Source organism: Wyeomyia smithii, chromosome 2 (genome assembly GCF_029784165.1).
Source record: "Wyeomyia smithii strain HCP4-BCI-WySm-NY-G18 chromosome 2, ASM2978416v1, whole genome shotgun sequence".
In the NCBI taxonomy this organism is placed as follows: Eukaryota; Metazoa; Arthropoda; class Insecta; order Diptera; family Culicidae; genus Wyeomyia; species Wyeomyia smithii.
In genome coordinates, this window is record NC_073695.1 from 28,817,695 (window position 1) to 28,830,807 (window position 13,113).

Sequence of the window (13,113 nt, forward strand, 5' to 3'; positions counted from 1 at the left end):
CCAGAATTGAAAGTGTTTTCCTTTTGAAAATGAGGTGTTGCACGATGAATAATTCTAAAGTGTTTCGCATATGAATTCTATATGTTTTGACCAGTAGGGCGAATTCAAGTGCAAAACACTTTATAATGTCGTGTCGATTTCTTTCAGTGTACGTGTATTACCAGGCATTCTTGAAATGGGTCACACACACACACACACACACACACACACACACACACACACACACACACACACACACACACACACACAGAAATGGATATAACCAACCAGCAACAAGGCACTCTTCATTTTCTTGACAAGAAATGCACTCTTATTAACGACCGTACCGATCCGTGGACAAAGTATACAACTGCACTCGACACGACAATAGGACAACTAATGACGAACTGTGAAACTACAGGGCCAAAAATAAGTGAGCTTTTGGGTCTCTGGAACACAGCATATTTTCGGTCTTTCGCCACCACCGCTGATTACGACCGTTCGTTCTTCTGCTCTTCATTGCCCACGGCTGCACAGTTGAAACCACAGCGCGGATCCGGCACAGGGAGGTGGGGTCCACACTAGGGAGGAGAGTATAAACACTCAGCTTTGGTTCAAGTTCAATCGGGGCCTCGACAGCACAGTACGGAGTCTGCCGCTGTGTGCGGCGACGATAGAGTTTTGTGTGTGCCTTGATGATAATACGATATCACGCCTCCGGTTGCTACGCCGTTGTAGTTGTTGTGTGTGGATGTGTCACCCACTGGAGCAAGTTGGTCCCAGCGCTTTCGCAATCAGAGTTGCCGCAGTTTTTTCTGTTTCTGTTGCAAAAATCTGACATTCTTTTCTGTTATCTCTTTGAGTGTTTTATAACTTTTTCTACAAGAGAAAAATCTGTAAAGGTTGTAAAGTCACTACAACAAAAATATATATGCATTTTTTGTGTAAGAATTCTGAGTCATTTTTTTATCCCCAAAAAATACAACACGGGGTATTTAATATATGTGGCATCTCTGCCGAATAATACGAGAACTCCCAGCATTGTGGGTTAGTTGACGCAATTTTCAATCTTGAGTGATTCATTTTCTAGTTTAGTTAGTTTTTTCAGTTTTATTCCTTCAGAACATGTTTTTTCCTTTTTTTGATAATTATTTTTACACACTTTTTTAGATATACAAACAAAGTTTACAATCAGGTTTAAAATAAACAAAAATATAAAATTATGAATTTATTTCACCAAAAAAATCCGCAGTGGCCCGCTGTGCGCTTTCTTGTTCTTCTGAAGTGACAGTTCAGCGGGGACAGCGTATGTGTAGTGGTTAAAAGTGTATAAGAACATTCCACGAGATACAAGAGAACGGGACGCACACCGGCACGCAAAGCTACCAAAACATGTTCCACTCTTGGGCTCTCCCATATATACACTTTATGGGAAATAAGGAAATAAAAATATCCAAACAATTGTTTTTTCTTCTGGGCCAAATTTAAAAGAACAAAAACGGTTGAAGGTTACAGAATATTAGAGCACTGCGTACAGCCCACTTTATTAACACGTTGAATCGAAAACCATAACAAAACCAACCTGTTTCCGCTGCGGTGACTGCTTGTTGCACGAAACCAATACTTTGCTCTGCTGGAACTTACAGCTAAAATGAGGTCCTTTTTCCAATAAGAATTTTACTTAATCTCAAACGACGGCAGGGTAGACACGAGACTAAACACTACACATTATTATTGTTGTACACCTAAAGTGATCACTAATTCGTTAAACTGCTAATCACACAAAACACACACTCAAATTACGTTTAAACACTAAACTGGTGAGAATTTGAATTAGGTCACTCGTGGAGAAACCCTGCTATATTTCGGTCACTGCGATAACGCTTCAAAAGGTACTATATTTTCTCAAAAGAATACCGATCGGTGTGCAAGTGTATGCAACAACCTTCTTCACGAACACAGAACAGGCACGATCCTGGCCAACTCCAATGGAAGACCGTGAACTATATTGTTAAAACACCGGAAAAAGACAACTTCCAGTCGCGATGATGACGAGAAGAATCTTGTCTACCAACAAGCACATCTAATCTTCACACTGTCAGAAGGAACCGTACAGAGGACACACACCGAAGTTATATCACTGTTCTCCTCTTTTCAGAACTGCTTTGCTTTTCTAGCGCTCTTGTGCACGTCGACGACGGCACCGACACCCAAGGAGGAAAAACAAGCAGTGAGGTGTTCTTTTCTGTTGTGACCACGATTGAACCGATAAAACTGCGCACAAACACGTTCACCCATGAGGGCAGATACCTAAAGACTGAAGAATTCCACCGTCGTCGTCCGTTGTTGGGTTGGTTGGGTGGATTGAAATCAAAACCAAACCGCGATAGCGAACCTCATCGTTCGCTTCACGGAGTGTTTGCGAAAAGCTCTCCTCCGTCGAATCTGAAACACGCACACCGCTAGCAGAGGTGATGTAAATATGTGCGTGAATTCGCGCGGGTTCCTCTCTTCTCTCGCGCAAGCAGGCGAAACACACAGCACTCGAGTTGGTTGATAAGGTTTGGAAGCGCAAAAGAACTGACAAAATAGATACAAAAGCAAGGAGCTGGATGCAGCACGCACACTAGTGCGCAGTAGTAAACAGAAATAAACCAACGCTTTGTACCCGAAAGGTGGCGGAGTTGAACACTGCTGGAGTCCTTGTAGTAAGCTGCTGCAGTCTGGTGTTAGGTTACAACTTCTTCTGATAAAAAATGCATTTTTGCCCTCTCGTGGCAATGTTAAAAATGGGTCCTAAAGCTTCACACGATTTATTGATTTTTATGTATCAGCTGAAAGAGTGTAATTATCTGAGAAAAACGTGATATTTTAAAATATTTATCGTTGTTCTTCAATTTTTAAATAAAGAATAAAAAACTGCTCGAATTATGTTAAATGACAGCACATGAGCGACATGTCGTTCAATGTATTTCGAGTAGTTTTTATTTGCCATTACGCCTTCTATTGTGTATGGAGAAGGCGTCAGTACGCCGTGTGTGTAACTGGGCCTTAAAATCTCAAAGGGACTATCTCGAAAACTAACAATTTTGAAGTCTATGTTTCCGGTCCTACCAGAGGCAAGATTAAAAGGCCTACCACGGACTAATAAACGCTGTCTCCTGTATTTTGACAGCAGCGCTGCATGTGCCAAATTGGGAATCACAAAAAATGTGTGCATGACAGCGCCCTAGGCGGTGCTGTCGCGCGACGACTGTTTTTGTGACGGTGCAAGGTTATGAAGCAAGGTTGCAATGTTACTTCTGTTAGTTTTTAGATCTACTTTTAGTTACGATAGTCACTTGATAACGAGTTACGGCCAGAAGATTGTTGACCATTCTACGCAAAAACTGGGATAGCAAGAAAATTTCCCTGGAAATCTGGGAACATCGCATGAGCAATTAGAAACTGCGATTTTGCTTATTATTTTGACTTTTTTTTAATGTTGACTAAAACTAAAGATGAAAAAGAACACGATACACAAGTGTCAGTTCTTCTACCTTGGAACGTCAAGTTGTGTGGTGCCCCCAAACGACTCCCAGGAACATCAGTGTGTGTCTTGTTATTGCTCGTCTTAGCTAAAACACGAGGTCTTGTTAGCCAATCATGAGAATAATTTCAATACGGCTTCACAAAGGTTTGTGAAAAAACAGCGTAATTCCATAATCAGCGCTGTAAACCGCGTAAATGACAAAATTTACGTGAAAAAGATGCGTAAAAAGTGAGTTTCGTGCAACATGAAATCTATTCATTCTATCAAAATTACGTCAAAGAAAAAATACTAAAGAATAGTTTATCGTTTTCGAAATTTGCGCGATTTTCACACGGAATTCTGGATCGGCGCAATTTTCTTTACACGAATTCTCGGTTGTAACCCGCAATGTTTTTGATAGTTTTTCATTTTCAAATCGTTTAGTGTCCAAAATTCAATGGTCAAATAATGACTGATTCTACCCGTTTTTTTTGCTTGTTTTTCATCTTAATTCGCAGATAAAAATAATACTGTTCTTTAGTATTAAGCAAACATGATTAAGAACCCAAGGAACAATTTGGATGCCGTTATGAGAACAAATGTGGAACAAAAGCAGTGTAGAAGCAACCGGTGCCTAATAAACAACACGTTGAATTATTTGTTGTACAAACGTTGCAGAATTATTTGTTCATGTTCTTTTTCAACAGTGGAACTCTAGCTGGACAAAAGTCGTTTAAGGGGTTATATACCTTTTTGGTCGAGAAAAATGAGGAAAGTTTGAATTTATTTTCAAGTGCATAGCACCATTTTCAGTGCATCAAAGTGGTATTTTTCTTAAAGTACAGTTTATCAACAACAAAAAAATACGTTTGATTTTGAGATATACCAATTATTACTGGAGTAATGGTCCTTGAACGATCGCTTTTATGAGTATTTTGTTTTTAGTGCAAACGGGAACGTTTTTCCCAGAAAATGCACGTTTTGAGCGCAAAAAATTGTATTAAAAAAAATTTGCGGCAAAATGTAACTGTATGTTTCAAAAAACGATCGTTCAAGGACCGGCGAATTTTATAACGAAAATTTAAAAAAAAAAAGATGAAGGAATTCGGTTTAGTAGTTTTCCCGCAATCAGGATCACGGCAAAGTCATTTTCCGGAAAAAAATATTCCGAGATAAGCACGTGTAAAGTTTCAAATTAAGCTTATGCAGCCGTAGCGAGGCGTGTTGCAAATCGCTCTAACTTTCTTCCTATTGCTCAGATCTCTATGAAAATTTGTAGAAATGTTCTCAAGATGTTGTATTTGAAGATAATGTAATAAAAAATTTTCCGGTTTTTCAGCTCTTCTAGACACGAACGTTAGATCACTTGTTTCATGGAACATCCTTCTAAATGCGTCGTATGGCTGGTTTTTTGCAGTATAAAGGTTTTCTTTTTAAATTGTTTACAAACAGTTTTGTTATTTTACAGCTTATTAAGCGAATTTTGGCTAAAGATTGAAAAGCTGGTACTCAACCCAAGTCACTGTTGGGTGATGGTCTTGTTTATTAGTAAACCAAATGGATGTTTATATGGTTACTATTAACTTAAATAAATTAGGCGAACATTTAGTTAGCCACGTTCACACCATTATTTTGAAATAGGTTTTGCAAGCAGGTGATTGTGTGTGCATTTGATTCATATCAATGCCGTTGCATAGGGTAGCGAACGGCTTCGGCATGATTTCTGCATGAGATTGCTGCAGAAAACCTGCCGAAGAAAACCACTGCCGAAGCTGTTCGCTACCCTACATTGAATTAAGCCTGAATCTGGTATACTCCTTTATAACATGGAAAATATAAACTAATATAAAGACTAATAAGGCGTCGTACACGAATTACGTAACGCATGAAGGGAGGTTGTTTAGCGTTACGTAATTTGACGGGGGGGGGAGTCATATCGAACGTTACTTATCGTTACATAGGGGGGAGGGGGTCTGAAATCTAGATTTTTTGCGTTACGTAATTTGTGTACGACGCCTAAACAAAACTATAGTGTCGATGGAAAAAGTCCTGAAGGAGCCGTTTATTAAAAACATAAACATTTCGTTTTCGTACATCCAGCAGAAATACATGGTGTTTAATCTTTTTTGCCCTTTTTTTTTGTTTTTTATACTCTTATATACAGACTAGCGGATTACAGATTAAGCTTAGTATTGAATAGTTAATTATTAGGCAAAGCAGAGCCTTGGTGCTACATTCCGTATCGGAATTCGACCTTCTGTTTTACCATGCACAGACTTCGCAGCCGACTGTTAAGTGTACAGGACAATTGCGGGGCTGGTGCTACGATCCTACTGACACTAACAGTCTTTCCCGAGCCGGAACTCGAACATACAACGACTGGCTTGTTAGGCCAGCATCGTAATTTCATCTTAATTCGTAGGTAGAATTAATACTGCTCTTCAGTATTAAGCAGACTTAATTAAAAAGTTAGCTAGGAAAAATTTTAAAACTCTGATAAATCTGCCAAATTTCAAAGATTTGACAGAAGAACGCTAATTTTTGGGATAAAAATAAGGTACACACCTAAATTTTATTGCCGAGAATTCAACAGCTGATAAATTCAGCGAAATGTTCTACAAGTTTTCGGCAGAATTTTCAAGAACTTCGGCAAACGAAACGTAGGTTTACGGTAAATCGATATATTTGCTGAATGTTCGTCGAAATATATTGCTGACGCCGAACTCAGTCAGATGTTGGGAAGTTTGTCGAGATAAATTAAGTGTGTATAGCGGAGATGATGATGTTTGAAAAAATGATGCATACCCGGGACACGAATGTCACTGGGCGTGAGCAAAAGTCAAACTAATTTAATTTGATAATGACGACAAGGTCATGATATGGATGGCGGTAGGTGAAGCAATTTCTTCGGTATCCTTGTACGGTGCTGTCATCTAATTTTCATTGTCATTTAATAACAGTTTCGTGAGCTTTTATCAGATGACAGCACTAACCGTCGAGAAAGTGGCCGCGTCCGAAGTTTATGAAGAAACTGGTAGTCACTAATCTTGCTCTAGTTATCTTCGGTGTATCAAAAAATGTTGTTCAAGAATGCCCTTTTCATACATGAGCAAAATCGCGCCAAATGACCTAGAAATATGCATCAGTTTTATCAATAGTTTTTGATTGCGATGAAACGTTGCACACGTATTAGCATACGGCTTATCAAACTGAGCATTTTCCAAAGAACGAAATATTTCTATTCTATCGATTTTAAAAGATTCAGACAATCATTGTATGTCAAAAAGCTATTGGTAGTTCACATTCTAAATGCATCGGTTTTCGGATTGTTTTGAATTTAACTTCAAAAGTTTTTTTTAATATTTAGGAAAATACATGTTTTGATTAATTTGTCTTTGGTTCTCCAGCAAAAATCATAAGTTCATTGAAATGAATAATCAAAACTATACGACTCATTCTTTGACAACCAGTGGCGTAGCTATGGTTTGGTGGGCCTGGTGCGGTAACAAAAAAGTGGGCTCCCAACAGCTTTTATCTGAGTTACTCTTATGTATGGGAGTAACTCTAATTTTCTCAATATTACTCCGAAATATCCAGATGATTCACATCTTCGATTACCTTGAGAACAAGAAAAATATATGAGCGGTGAGACCGAGTAACATTCATGTGTATATTTGCGGTGGGAAAAAAGTTTAAGGATGGATATTCAGAGATACGAGATTTACTCAGATTTTCTCTTCACTTTTCAGGTTTTCTCAGAAAAACTCGGAAAACCTAAAATTTACTCACTGTGTTACCCCTCGGCCCCCCAATGAAAATAACTGGGCAGTTTTTTCTTTTATAAAAGGAATTGAAACAAACAAAAAATTTAGAAAATCTGAAATTACAGATTCAAAACCAATAAAATCAAAGATTTCATGTTTGATTGAAAAAAATGGCATGGTTTGTTAATCTCAAGTTATTTGTCGTTGACCACAAATAGTTCTAGATCAACTTTAATTTAGAGAAACTTGATCAAATTTAACTTTGAGTCAGCTGTTTTCGGGTGCATGTAGTCACGCGTGAACGCGGATTATTTCCCTCGCTCTGTTTCATGTTAGCCACACAGCAACACAGATAGACAGTGTTTTTAGCTTCGCAGGAAATCGCTCTTTCGTTGAGTTATTCTACGCTGCATCGAATATTTTCTGCAATCGGAAAACATTCTACTTCGGAGTCAGTCGAATCACCAATCACGGTAAAAAAGAAACATCGGTATCAAGTTTACTCTGTCCCTGTGGATCACGAAGCAGAGTGGCGAGCACAAATACATGAGGTTGAGTTCAGATGGGCATGTTGACCGGTTTGGTATTCGCAAGATTTTGGGGCCCCTTTGAGTGGTGGGCCTAGTGCGGACCGCACAAACCGCACCCCCATAGCTACGCTACTGTTGACAGCACAACAGTTGGGCGAACGGTTCTCAAGAAAAGGGTTAAAATATGTATTTATATATTAAGTGGGTTGTTTAGCTATATCAGTTTTACGTGTCATCTAAAAAACCTGCATTTTCTAAGCAGAATGTGATTTTCGAAAATTTTCTACCGTTGTCATTTAATTTTTAAACTGCTCGAAACCTGCGCGAAATCGCTGCAGTGACAGTTCGTCCATATATAAACTGTCATTGGCGCGATTTTAAATATTCATTTAAAAATCGAAACACAATGATATTAAATTTTAAAAAATCACGTTTGGTTCAGAAAATTACACTTTTTTACTTGATATATAAAAATCAGAAATCCGTGAGTAGCTACACAACTCAATTGAATTTATGAAATTTGAAGTAAAAAATTAAATTAAATTTTCATTTCTCCATCCATGGACTTTTTTCTTTAAAGTTACCTAATAGCTTCTAGTTTCTTGGAAAAAAATCTTCTTTTTTTGGAAATTGATATTTAGTTTTTTTTTTTATTTTTTTCAGTTAAAAGGTTTTTTTTACGGTGTGTGTTTTTATATGAGGTATTAATAATTCCCTTCAACTCGTTCTTAAACAGTTTTTCTATACAACCAAGGCTACAATACTTTGAAAAAAAAACCGAAATGCATACGCCTACGCCCTTTAAGAAAAAAGCACTCATGGGTCCAAAAAATCACTCCATCTGTGGAAAATCCGTTTCATTCTAATAAAAATGATCGATACTCGACCATAGGTTGTTCGGCGTGATTTTTCTCACATTATCTATTTCAACCGGAAATGCTCTAAACCAGAATAACGTGAGAAGGCTGCAGTTTTTCTTGTAAACTTTAAATTTTTGTATAAGTTTAGGAAATATTTTTTCCTAGATTAAATTAACGTTAGACTCTTAATTATTTGAATAACATACTCTATTTAGAACTTAGTTATGTAATGACTTTTTTTTTGTTATTTCATAGCTGAAAAGACTGTAAACGCGCGGTTTGCTTTGTTTTATTTCTTTTTGGGCAGATTTTTTGTGTGTGTTGAACATCGAAATTTAAAAACTTCATTCAGCGTAACCAGATTTCAAGCAACAACATGTTCTAGTTATTGATTAACTGATAATTTAACCATTTCATGACTGCAACATTCTTGCATTTTAAAAATTTCTGACTTTCAATACTTACACGCAAAAGTTAAAGCTTTAATCAACCAATGTGTCTTCCGAAAACGCACATTTATTGCTCTGCAATTGGCGCATCAAATGTGTTGAATCCATAACGCAACAGTTGTGCAATGAATACATTGATACAGATCGAAATCATAATATGTGTCATACACAAAAAATCGTGATGTTTCGGTAGACCTCGGTTTCGGTTTCGGTTTCGGGAAAACGATCAGTTTTGGGGCGCTCAAAAAACCGCTGGTTACTTTCGCGAGTTGGTGTGTATCAAAGGCTCGTGCATCCCTAATTACCCTCAGCAACCAAAACAGTCAATAGCAAACCTTGTTGCAACAGAATTTACTGACGCTGGTGTCAGTAACGTGGAACCGGATTCATGATAATGAATAGATCAGTTCATATTTGTTTTAACCCTCTAGTGCCCAATGTCGCCATTTGGCGGGCATCAGTCAAACCTCTAAAAAGCTTCAATAAATACTTAATAAGTGTTTATAACGGTTCATAGTGATTTTATCGAAGCCCGTCTAGAAATTACCTTGGGCACTAGAGGGTTAATCTAATCAATGCCAAAATCATCAGTATTGAGAGATATGCTAACTAAACACAATATTGATGTGGTTCCACACCATCCAATTTTTGCGTGTGGAATAGTGCTTGACACTGTACATAAAAAAATATCAATAATGAGTAAAATACTTTTCTTTTCAAATTTATTCTTGGCTTTTTGTGTCAGTTTTACCTCATGGTCTGTTGCTTTAAGAAATCTATCGATAGCTATAACTCAAAAACATATCTGCATATTAATATGAGTTGAATTATTCTAATAAAAAAGAATAACAAATCTTACGCCTCTTCTCTACATTCCGATCGCTTACGGTACCACTACCCTGCGAAAGTATTTCATTACTTTGACGATGTTGAGTTTCAAACACCAGCCGTCAGAGGGCTACTTGCATAAGGTTAAGCTCAACGACTTTGAAGAAGGAGACGCAGAATACAGTAAGCTCCATGAGCTTTTTGTTTGTCATCATATGCACAGCTAAGCTTTCGTAGCTAAAACACGAGAAACACAGATTTCGTGCAGCGAACGTTAGCCGGGGGAAATATTTCACCGAAACATTTCACCCGCGCCATGGCAATGTGATACTTTTGACCACGCGGTTGCTTGCCCCATCATAGGAAATTAGTAAAACACCATGCGTTTCCATTCAGAATCAGATTTTTTATTTCAAACAACAAAGTGATTAGTTTGGGCGTCACCAGCGACGACGTAGTAATGTTTTTTTTTTTGTACATTTGTTCATTTGTGTTATAACTTAACGATCAGGTTAATGAGATGGTGTTAGCTCGATCCATTAAGCAGCATTTTTGTTTTGTTAGGAAATTAGTTTCTGGCGGATTCGGAAGGTCCTGTGGGCGAAAAGGAAAGTTCTCATGATTTACTTAACATTTTTTGACCTCTTTTAAAACATGTATGAAGAAGCAAATGAGATGATTCGGGGCGTTTGAAATTGGGGTTAAGAATCTAGCGTAAATTGGTTCCGTCTCAGGCGTATGGTTGAGTCGTTTACTCGAATCTTCGCATTTCAGATTAAAACAAAACCATTAGAGGATTTTTATTTTATTATTTATTCAAAGTGACCAATTAACAAAGAACAAAAATATAATTTCTATTTAAGATAATGATGCTTGATTTGTCAGCGTGACACCAATCAACTTATTTCGTGGTTCAAGCAACGCTGGTGCTGGAAGCTGCCTTTTTAATAGATTGAAATGGTAAAACTTTGTTTGTTCTGCTATCAAAATACAACGAAAATAGTTTTGTAGATACTCTATACTTCTTAAGCTTATCTGGATAGACTTCTCAACAATCAATATATATTTTTTACTTTGTATATTTACAAGTTACCCTATCGTCTACCACTGCAAGGTGGTCAAATTTGTTGCTGCTGTAAATGAATCATCGTACTGATTATATTTACACTCAGTTCCATTGTTGTGACTTGTTTCGTTTTTTTGTGTGTTTTACGGTTCATAACAATGGTTTCTGTAATGGCGTTGCACAGTTCGCTTTGTTTGTCTATTTTGGCATTTGTCGAGTAATATTTTAGCTTTCTGTTTCGTTTTGTCCTACGCGTTTAGACGAACTTAGTTATAGTAAAAATCTAGAAGAAAAATTAAACAGAGTGTTTTTGATGGAGAAAAAGAAATGGTAATTTAGTATTTTGTTTGTTTGTGGGGGTTTCTACAATCAAAACTTTAAAGCTAAATAGTACTTTCGGTGAAGTAGTTAATGCTAATTTATTATCAACTTGTCATTGGCACATGATGCAGTCTAACAGCTAAGTAATGGTAGAAATTGCAGCAAAACCGAAGCCTTCGTATAGCGCAGCTTATAATATACATAATTTACAAAACATTTCATAAGTGGAAAACTAACTCTCTAACGATGAAGAATGTCGTGCCTAAGCCGCTCCCGGCAAACGTGGGAGGTGTTCGTAGGAGCGGCTCGGTTGCGTTGGCCGGAAAACTTGTGCACACTTTTGACCCACACGCGGGGCCTTCTATAGCAAACAAAAGCAAAGGTTTTGAATTCCTCCGGAATCCCGATTGTCCGCCCTGGACCGTTCCAGAGCCGGTGGCGAAGGGTACGCACTGGAGGCGGAATCGTCGCGTCGCATCGATTCGGATTCCGCGGCTAGAAGATTGACAGTTGTGTGACAGACGGGTGGTGTGTTAACAGAGAAGGGGAAAACACACAGTAAGCCACGACAGTAAAATTTTAATCCATTGACAATTCTGTATCGTAAAACAACGGTAACGGAAGCTAGTTTATGTTTTTAAGCATTGTGAAAAGGGTTCTACATCAATGTGAGAGAGGACATGAGAGTGGGCAGTGAGTAATGTGTGCGTGTGCGTGCAAAATTGCGCAAAGTTTCGGCAACGATAAACAATGGCACATTCGCGTTTCCTGGCAACAAAAAAAAGTACTTTTCAGATAGCACACGTTCTCAGCTTAGTTGTTACCGGTTGAGGTTAAAATTTGTTTTTTACTTTTCTGATTAGCGTCAAGTAGGTTCTGAAGCGCAACTAATGCTTTAAGCAAATCACAAACAGCTAAACGGGGTGTACTTGGTTAGTAAATAATAACAACAACAACATAAACGTCATTTATCGAAACTTACACTCAAGCAAGTTGCGCAAGCGTTTCATGGTTGCAAATTTGTGCTGAAATTTTGTTTTTGTTTTCAATGCCAGCCAATTTTTTTGTTTGTTCGTTTTGGTTTCACAGAACCAACAGTGCAAACAGTGTGATGATGGCGATAATGATAGCAATAACGGTAATATAATCAAAATTACTATTAGCTAAACCGTAGGTGCATGCTAGTACTACATGCTGTGGCTGAACAATGCTACTACTGCTGCGTTTACCGCCATCTGTTGGCTTCAGCCGTTGGCTGCCGCTTGGTCGGTCGTCACGTTCGCTGTCGTTCGTTCGTTTCCTTGGATTACCATCACTGTCACTGGGGGGACGTTCTTTCATAAGCTTTTCGAACTCTTCCAAGGATTCCACCTTCGGGTCATCAACGATTTCACTGTTTGGCGACGTTTCTCCAGCTGTTGCGCCGTCAGTTTCCTCTGAACTTGTCGTCGTTGCTTCCGCGCTGTCTACGTCTTCAATGAAGATCTCCGGAATGTGAATTTCATTCCTGTACGGATAACCGGCGTCGATCTGAATCTCGTTGACAAAGGTCACGCGTCGCTCGGCGGTAAACTCACTGCCGAAGTCAGTCAGGCTGACGTTTCCGGAATCAGTTGTGGTTGATTCTATCTCCGGATTCGTCAGCTTCGATTCGCCAGCCGCTTCGCCACTTTCGCAGCCCTCTAGCTCAAACTCATGCAAGTCTTCGACGATCGTGTCTAGCTGGGTACTGTGGGCAAAGCTCACGGACCGGTAGAAACTGTCTACCTCGTGAAATCTAGTGTTGTTAGCGCTAGTATTACTAT

The 13,113-nt window shown here is 38.4% G+C and overlaps 1 protein-coding gene across 8 annotated transcripts in view; it reads right to left on the reverse strand.

Annotated features, from left to right (window-relative positions):
• Nucleotides 1-13,113, reverse strand: part of LOC129722765 (supervillin) — a 433,084-nt gene that overhangs the window by 288,905 nt on the left and 131,066 nt on the right. The gene's annotated exons all lie outside the window — the stretch shown is intronic.